Genomic DNA, 10446 nt, shown 5'->3' on the forward strand with positions numbered 1-10446 from the left:
CTCTCTCTCTCTGTCACACACACACACACACATAATCCCACACTCTAACCCCTGTAGGCCAAGCTCTAACTCTCACATTTATAGCAGAATAGAAATCGTTTAAAGGGTTCATAGGATGGCCATTTTCCACAAGTTGATATGATTCCTTAGGGTCTTAATGAAAAGTCTGTAACATAGTTTGGTTAAAATTTCTCAATGGTAGTGTAAAAAACACCTTTTTTACCGTCAAAAACAGCTCTTTTTGAATGTTAATGAGCTCTGCTGACCCCGTCCCTGTCTTCCGAGCTGCTCTCAGAGAGACTGTTTACTTTAGCTGCATTCATATAGAGAGAGAGAGAGAGAGAGAGTGTGTATATATATATAAAACTATATATGTACTGTAACTATATATGAATATATGTAATGCAGAAATGCATTCCTTCCAGCATCACTAAAACAATGTTCAAAGGCTAATTATCTATCACAACAGTTCATCAACATTAAAGAAAATGTACAACAGTTGAAGTGCTGCCACATCATGCAGAGATATCATATTATAGCCACTTCAATATGATGATCATAAACCTCTCAGTGATGCAAGACACAAAGTCGAGGGCAACGGTTGTTTCTCCTCGTGTGACACCTTCTCATGCACGTAGAGCACAACTTTCCAGAAACATTTCATACTAATTTCAATTTGTGGTTGAAAACTTACCAGTGCAAAATGCCATAAATAGAGCAGATTTCAAAGAAACATGGAGTTTTCTGCCAATTAACTATTAAAACATTGATTTTTGTTATGATTAAGTAATAGATTTAGCACGTACAGTTTTGGAGAACTGCGTACAGGAATTGTGCCACAGGTGTCTGCTTGTGAACTTGCGATAAACACCATTCATTTTCCATTGGGGAATGATTAAGTCACACAAGCTAAACTTTAATTGAGGTTTAGACCTTAGACTGCAACAGATTAAAGGTTAGGTCTTGAGCCAGCACCTGTAATCAAAAGATTTTTCCATTGTAAAAAAATAAAAATAAAAAAATGCCTTTTTGAATTCTCCTGAAATGCAGTCCAATTCAAGATAACATGCGAGTTGATACTGCCATTTTTTATTTGCTTTTCAAAGTAATTTTACAGCACTGTAACCATTTTATGGTTCAAGAGCACTTTATCTGGGTCAAACTTACTTGCAGCCAGCAAACTGCATGTTAAATGTACATTTCCTGTAAAGGAATAAATAAAATAAAACAAAACAAAACAAAATAAAAATTAGTTTGCAAAATGTCAATATAATGTGTCTTTCTGCCTTGACAATGTAGACCTAACAAGGGCACAGAAAAAAAATCCATTCATCCCACAATGTTACCATTCCTATCCAATGGTTGAATATGAAATATGACTACAAATATGTTGGAACACATTCCTTACAAGGGATTGAAAGCACTTTGTTCTACAGAAAGGCCTTGAAATCAATCAAAGGGGCCTGGCTAAGGGAAGTTAATGCCATGTTGTGTGAGAGTAAACATATTAGAAGATCAGTCAGACATTTTCTTCTGTATAAGTGCTGGAGAAATTTATTCTACAAGGACAACCTGTTAATTCACGTGCCAGGCTTGAGTTGTGTTCATAGAGTCGGCCTCAGAGAGTCCAGACAAAAGCTGCATCTAACAAACAAAATATACAGCCTTAAAGCACAGCCAATTTGAGTAAGCAGCATCTGTGACATTCATAAATATATTCAGCTTGTGCTGGCTTGCAGCAACAATATTGAACAAATGACAGTAAAATTATGACTGTTTTAAACCGAAGCAAGGAATTTTGAGGGACAAAACTGTGATTAAACAAACAAATAAATACTCTCTCTTTTTCTCTCTCTCTCTCTCTCTCTATATATATATATATATATTCCAGTATCCACTATTGACCTACTACTAATTATATTATTATACATAAATATGTTCATGTTCTGTCTGTCTGTCTGTCTATCTATCTTTATATACTATGCATATACACGATGATAGATAGTTCCCTTTCAGTCGGTCACTCTCGACGTCACGTCGGATAGATAGATAGTGAACATATTTATGTACAATACCATAATATACAGTAGGTCTACAAGAAATCTATACTGGGAAATTTTTAATTGGGAAAACTGAAATCATGTAAAAAAAAAAAAAAAATTGTGAATTTTGTCCTCTAAAATAAAATGAATACAAATGTCAGGCTAAAGTGAGTTTTCTCATTTTACACAGTTAATCACAATATATGTAAACCAAAACAAAGGTTTTTTTATTTTATTTTATTACATTTTTGAATATTTCACATATTTCACAAAGGTTGTTCAATAGCTGGTCGTCATTGTGAGAAATTGCCCTGCTAATGTGCACATATTTTTCTTGGGAATTAAAAGTGGAAATGTTCAACAGCTTTTCATAGCCAAGACTTGTGTAAAGTTGAAATTCAAAAATAAATCTCCCCTGCGAGACACTAAATGGAGTAAATAGTATGACAACTTACCCCCGGCTCCCCTACATAACAAAACCCTTTATAAATCCACCTGAGATGACTTTTTGAACTTTGGTAGCTCATCGTACACAATGAATGTAATGTAGAAGCAACCAGTGTTCTATTTGCATTAAATGCTGGAGACTGAGAAGAGGAATGGAAATAAAGCGACTCAGGGGAGAGCAGCGAGAAGTGACCTGAACTGGCTCAAAGACAGATACCCACTCTAAATGATGATGAGGACACGAAGAAGAAAAAAAACAGCATGCCCCACTTACTGTCTGCATTTCATTCAGGATATTAGTGTAACCTGGAACTAAACTAGGTCTGCGAAAACTTGGTAAACGTTAGATCCAACAGTTGTACCCTTACGCTCTAACGGCTGTATGTGTTACAGTAGCTCTCTGCATTATTGATGCGCGTTTGGAGTCATGGTTTATTCAGGAAGTGCTGCACTGAGTCATCTGCTCCACTGAGAGGGGTTTTATCAATCCCTCGTAGTGCCATTTGGGTTACACCGAATGCCGATCCAACCCATTGATCATTGATCCAACGCGAACACCAAAAACCAGGTGTGGACTTGAGGGAATCATCCCTCCCATTGTCACCTTCTCACACAATGAAATGTTGGATACACACACACACACTCATAGAGCACTCTGCTATAATGAGCTGCTCTAATTTCACAGCAGATGGAAAATGTCTCTTTTCTCGCTCCCTCTCGTTAACGGTAGCCAGGCTGTGGCCTAGGATCGGGCAGGCCGTATCAAGTGACGGGGAAAGGGTGAAGTGACTGGTGACTAGCTTAACCACAGTGGAAAAACTGCCGCAGCCCTCATCAATATTTCAGCCATGCCTGCTGAAAACCAATACCGGCCAACATATTCCATCTTGTCACTGGAAGAGCAGATCGAATGCAGAGCCTTGACATGCTAACATTGTCGCCTTTCAAACGGTGATGTAAAGCCTGATGTATTATTCATTGTTTCTCCAGAGGAGGAGGTGGATGGCTGACGGAGGAGGAGAGGCCATGTAACGGAGGAGGTCAAGGAGAAGTGAGCAAGATGATGAAATGAAAGAAGTCATTTCAGACATGTCCCTCCGGGCTAATGGTCGCAGGGATGTGATAACAACAGGAAACCCAAATGCCACAGTAATTAGCAGGCCGGTTAAACCGCTAGGTTAGGGCAGTAGTCGGTGGGTCACCAACGTCATACTGGCGGCAATTGGCCTTCAGGTGCACTGTTTCCTCAGAAACGGACTGATCTCCAGTTCCATCCACTGACAAGTGACCTGGCCGCTGCCCTATCAATTATTCAGCAGGATTCTGTAATCACACAATACATACATCATCCCAAGACAGTGTGCAAGAGTATATTTTGCCACAACAGATGTTGTGGTAATTGTGTCATATGTCACTGCATACGCACAGGGCTGTCTGCCAATTAGATCTGAATTGAGAGTATCATTTAAATTCTGAGTACATTTGTAATATTTTGCATTGACTTTGAACCGAGGTAACTAGATGTTTAGGTTACACTTTATCTTAAGGTGTCCTTGTTACAGTGTAATTATACATTTAAGTACTGAGTAACATTAATTAACTACACTTACTTACTATATAGGTAGGGTAAGGATTAGGGTTTGGTACTTGCATTTAATTATGCATAATATATTGTTATTATAATAGTAAGTACATGTAACGTAACAAGGACACCTTAAAATAAAGTGTTACCGATGTTTAATTTGAATGAAATTAGAATTAAAAAAAAGAATGAAAGCCAAACAAATTTAAAAACTGCTCTAAGTGTAGTTTATAATAATGCATTTAATTTTTCAGTATGAATTACTTATAAACATGCTATCATCTATGTAAAAACGTATGGGGCATTTCTAGAAACATCAGATGGTATTAGTTATCAATGTTTTAAAATCCCACATTTGTATTAAATATCTCATTGTATTTAATACACTTTATTTGATGGCAGTTTATTTATTTAAGTAACTGAAAACAATATAAAGAACAATTTATAGCAAAATCTGTCCATTAGATTTTTTTTCCAGTACTAAACCTAATTTACAGAAATAGAGTATGTATATAGAGCAATTCAGTAAATTTGTCTTCCTGTCATTCAATTCAACATCCTGTGGGGCTCATGAATTAAAAATGAGCCAGTTCCTAAAATCGGAATTTTTACAGATACTCCGTAAAAAACAAATGGTTTAGTCCTTGTGGCTGATCACTTATACTATATTTAATAATATTGGCCAATAAATGATTTTGGTTTATGTATTGTGCTGCACTGAATCATTTTGTAGTGCTTATATTTTATGTTATTGAAAAAAATAAAAATCTGCACAACTAATATTATATATAATAGAAAGCTGTAGCTTAAAGGCAATGTCTGATAAATATATTATTCAATACTTAATATAAGCAAACCTTTTCCAACTTAAAAGATTCCCTTTTTTCATGATTTAATCATAGTGTGACGCACAAGGGGGATTTTTCTGCTCTTTGACAGATAAAAGGAGTAGGAAAACAGAGAAAGAACACGAACAAATGATTGTATGTCTAGAACAGACTGTATCACCACACCCCTTTTTTCTTCACCAGATGGTACAATCCACATGCACTCAGATCAGCAGAATAACCCTTAGTCACAGTTATCCAGATAATGACCCGAGCCCGAGTCCTCCCCTGCTTCAAACAGCTATTATTTACTGGCTTATCTTTGCTTTCTTTCCCAAGGGGGCACAGGGGCAGGTGGGCAGACTGGTGGCACAGAGGGCCGTTTTACTGTAAACTCCCTCCAAAAGCCCCCCACTCATCAGAGGCTGATTGTTCTGACTTCCCCTTTTCCTCCCATGAGGCATGAGTCTTTGGTTAGGATAGCCAGAGTGTAAAGCGCTTGCGCATGTGTTTGCGTGTCATTGCAGACTGTTGAACCAACACATACACACCCATAAAGGAAAATAACAAAATAACCTCTAAAGAAAACTCAGAAGATGAGCTTCAATTTCAGCAACTCATTTCCCCGAACAAGACCTGTTTATTATCCGGGCTAAATCCTCAGTTGATCTCAATTTTATGAGCCCTCGTCTGCTTTCGCAGCGGCTCTTACAGCTCTAATGGATGTTCGGCCCTCATAATGACTCCCATTTCATAAATATCATGTGCTCCTGCCGCAGATGTGGAGTCGTTCCAGACAGACAGCACCTTCTGTGTGTGTATGCGTGTGTGTGATGGTGTACGCTTACATTAGTAAACATAGTGGCAGCATGTGTGTGCTTGTGTGTGTGTGTGTGTTGACTCAAGTTATTGATAGGGAGAGTGACTGGTGTGTAAACAAGTTTGTTGATGTAATCATATTATATCTCTGTTTTTCCTTCCACTTTGGAACTTTCAGTTCCTTTTCTTTTTACCACACAGACGAACCGCAAAGCAGGAAGAGAGTCAGGGAAAATTCTACTTAAAATGATTCATCTTGTTCCAAACCTGTATGACCTTTCTTTCTTCCATGGAACAGAAAAAGAGATGTTTAGCAGAATGTTCATGCTGCTATTTTCCATACAATGAAAGTGAATGATGAACCTAAAAAGAATGTAAAGCTCCAAAAACAATAAAAAGCATCATAAAAGTGACCACCTGTGTACTAAATTCCAAGTATTCCAATGCATTAAAAAACATTTATATAGCTGTAGCTTCACAGCCCCTGCTCATCTTTTACTTTCATTGTATGCAAAACTCTTTTGAGGTTTATGGTAGACAGAAAACAATATAGGTTTGGAATGACATGAGGGCGAGTAATTGACAGAATTTTCATTTTTGGCTGAACTGTCCCTTTAAACATCATTAGGCTTTACTTGCACAGAGATTTAGGCAGACAGACATTTTAGGCATGACATAAAAATCCAGCCTTACATGGCTGCTTAGATAGACAACACATATCTGGTCCAAAGTCACAAGGGACACCCACATACACAAACAGGTAGCTAGTCACAAGATCTACAATTTTCCATAACCTCAAAGGGTGGATCACTGATTGGTGATTATGTCACATAAGTCACAAGGTTAAAGCTAAAGTGCATCTGACGAAGTGAATCTCATACACCGTATTTCCACTGGGATGGGAACTTCCACACCAGTCAGTCCACAAATGTCAGCATCATCAAAAAATACCCCAAATGCCCATGCCTTTACTAAGACTGACAGAGCATTATTCACATGTCCAGAAAGTATTTGGACACTTAAGCCACAATTATATAGTTATGCATACACTTAAATATATATATTTTTCTTTCTTTTTAAGCATACACATACCCATATATAACACATAAAACTCTAAATTAAGACTAAACATTTTTCCAGTATAAATTACCCATAAACAGGATATCACATTTACATAATTTGGGCTATTTCTAGAAGTCTCCGATAATATTAATAATTAGCTTTTGAAATATCACCTTATTTTTAAAAATGTCATCATATTTCACACATTTCATTTTATATAGTACAACATAACTGTATTAGAAAAATATAAAACACACACACATATATATATATATATATAAAAATATAAAATGGAAAATTCAATTAAAATTGTGCCTGAAAAGTGAGTATGATTTAACTTCATTTGGCATGGACATTTCTAGGGATTTGTGAATTTTTTCTTGGAAACCGATTTCAGTTTTCTGAGACATATAATTGGCTTAAAACACAGTGGGTTTTTTTTTTTGTTGTTGAAGTGCAGCTTCAAAATCCAAATACTTTTTAGGAGCCACTAAATATGCCATGTACACATGACTTCTAAACTACACTACATATGAAACCCTCAAAGCTTATTTGATATCTCTCAGACTCTTCTGACTGTTCGATTGTCTAAAGCAACATGATGTGTACATACAACAAAAACAAAGAAGTTGTCCAAAGGACTGAGAAGGAGAGATAGGCAGCTGTTGGGAGTTGCCCAGTTCTGATGCAGAGCCCCAGGTGGTGCGGCAGACAGCTGTGGAAACATAGGGGGAATTCCCACCGGCTTTTAGGGAGATTTCCCTCCAAACTCTTTAGTACAGAAGCTTCCCAAATACAAACACTGGGCCACCGGATCCCAGCCGCACTCATTACTGAATGAGCTTTCAAGCTGAGTCACATAAAGAGTTCGGCATGTGTCAGAACAGAGAACTGACCTTTACAGAGCGTGAGCTAATTTACAACAACTGTCATGGACGCAATGACAAATCAACAGCAGCATTCTTGTCGCTAAATAACAAGAGGAATTCGCTTGTGCTGAGCTAAGCATTTACCTTATATGGAGGCGACTTGGCACATTACATAAACACACACGTGCACATAGTCTTGTCGTTCTGAGCTAGATCATGTGATCTAAGACAAGCCAAAAGGGAGGTAGGAGTGGAAGTTGGGGGATACCCTATAGTGGAAATGTCAAGCCTTGATCCAAACCCCTTTCCAAGACCTCCATCATAGTCCTTGAAGATATTTAAAGACCTCGTCCTGCTCGTAAATCAGACTTGAGTCACATTTCAGTTGTGAAAGGCTTTCACCTTTTTGGGGATCCCCTTCACTACCAGTAATGCGAAGGGTCACTTTTCTAAAGCCCTGGGAATTCCATACATACATGGACATTCCCATTCAGTATTCTTTGAAATAAAATCTCCAATAAGCAGATCACACGTATACTCTTTGCTCTTTATATCGTAGGGTTCCTGAAACCCTCCGCTCTAAGCCACTTTGCTTCTCTGTGTCTATAAAAGGGAATTGTTCTCTTTCTTCTTATCAGAGTCCAGCCTTGGTGTCTCTGAGGGCTGAAAGGTTCAGTCTGACAGGCTTTTATTAACAGTTCTGCCAGTCTGTGAAACCCCACAGTGATTGAAGAGGTGGTTGCCCGGCTATGGCCAACTGAGCCTTTTTTTTTTTTTTAAAGAAGGAACGCTTACATTCACACATTTACTAGTTCAACAGGAGGGAAAAGGGATCTAGAAGTGGAGATATGAAATGGCAGAAGACATAAAAATGCACTTGCCTGACCTTTTGAGCAACATCACTAGAGCATTGTGGGCCATTGGAGGTTGCACAGCTCAGGCAGTGGAATAAGGTGTTAATGCTGTGTAAGACAAAAGAGAGGAAACCCTCCATCAGTTTCTACATAATGGATCAATGACTAATTGTCTACAATAAAGGAAAAGAAAAATCGCATTTATTCATCTGTTTGTTTGTAATATCTTTTTTTTTTTTAAATGACAAATGAAAATCAAAACCCTTATTTTATTAATTTATTTATCTTTAAATTCATTTTAGCATGTGTCAAAAGAAAAGGAAAAATCTTATGTCGGTTTATTTATCTTTAATTGGTTTTTTTTAAATGTGTCAAACAAAAAGGAAAATCCTTATGTATGTATTTATTGATTTACTTTACAATTATTTAAAAACATGTCAAATTAACAGGACATTTTCTTTTTCTTTTATCTTATCATTTTGGTTTCACATATTTTTCAAAAGGTTTTGTACCTTTTTCAAGAAAAGTTTAAATTTAATAAAAAAATTATTTCCTTATACCACACATAAAACATAAATATATTTTTTAAAGTACAATTTATTTAATTATATTTATTTATTTATTTATTACAAATATTGTGAATTATTAATTAATAAATATCTTTATGTTTTGGGTAGTTTAGAACCTGACCAAATCTTTCAATGTCTAAAACAAAAAACAAAACAAAACAAAACAAAAAACTCTAGGACATAATTTTCTGGTTTTTTTTCTTTCTTTCTTTTTTTTTTTTTCTGCTTGGGCTTCTACAAAGTAAGTGAGTAAATAAATAAATAAATATCATGTCAAACTAATTTTGAAATAGGCTTTAATGAGGCTTTTTCTTCATTATGCTATCAGAACAGTTCTATCACCCTGACATCCACTAACCCACATCATAAACATGACAGGTTTGACTGAAAAAAGTGAATATGTTATGAAAAACAGTCTGCTCTACAAACACAGATGAATTGCATGTGGAAAAACAGTGATCAAACAATAAAAGACAACAACACTTCAAGTGAAGGGCTGAATGCATGTCTGAAATGTTTACACAGCACTAATGAAGTGCTGGAAGGTATTTAATGGTGTGTGTGTGTGTGTGTGTGTGTGTGCACATGTGTTTGTACGCATTCAACTCCATGCTGTTGTGGGTTTGGCAGAAAGTCAGTGGGAGCTAAATAAAGCAAGCATTATTCTCCCCTGCTCTACTGTCAAACAGCATGCACCACACACACACACACACACACACATATACTCACAGCGACCTCTGGCCCTGCCTGACATACTGTATTTGGGGTCTTTTATCATTTTGACAAGACACACTTCTTGACATTCCACTGAAAGACACTGCATGTATACGGTTTCTAAACCTTCAGCATCAATAATGGCGAAATAAAAGGGAAGCAAAATGTAGAATGCCGGTCTGACTCATCCTGCGCTTATTGTGTATGTGTGTGTGTAACAGCACCGCTGACTATCTTTTTTGTCTTGCAAATAAGACCTTGCTTTCCAGTGCAGTGCAGCTTCTGAATAGAGGCACACACCTGTGTGTTAGTCACGGATCACACACACAAATACACACAGTGTCACTTGCCTTGTTGCCAGCTCACCTCTATTATGCTTTCAGGCCATCTTATCAGCAGGCTCAATGATCAATGGTAATAATTAGTCACAGCAGAGAGAGATCAGATGATAAACAGAATGTTAGATACAAAGTTCCACAAGGCTGCAACCTACAATCAATTGACTGTCACGTTAAAGAATTACACAACAAAAAAGTAAGTTCTTTATCAGCATATTATATCTTAATTTAAGTAATTAAAATATGAAACTATCAGTTTCTGCTACATCAGTCAATGAGTTCACGATAAAGAAATGAAAAAAAAAAAAAAAAAAAACTTGTTT

This window comes from Sinocyclocheilus rhinocerous, unplaced genomic scaffold (genome assembly GCF_001515625.1).
Source record: "Sinocyclocheilus rhinocerous isolate Xijiao unplaced genomic scaffold, SAMN03320098_v1.1 scaffold153, whole genome shotgun sequence".
Lineage (NCBI taxonomy): Eukaryota > Metazoa > Chordata > Actinopteri > Cypriniformes > Cyprinidae > Sinocyclocheilus > Sinocyclocheilus rhinocerous.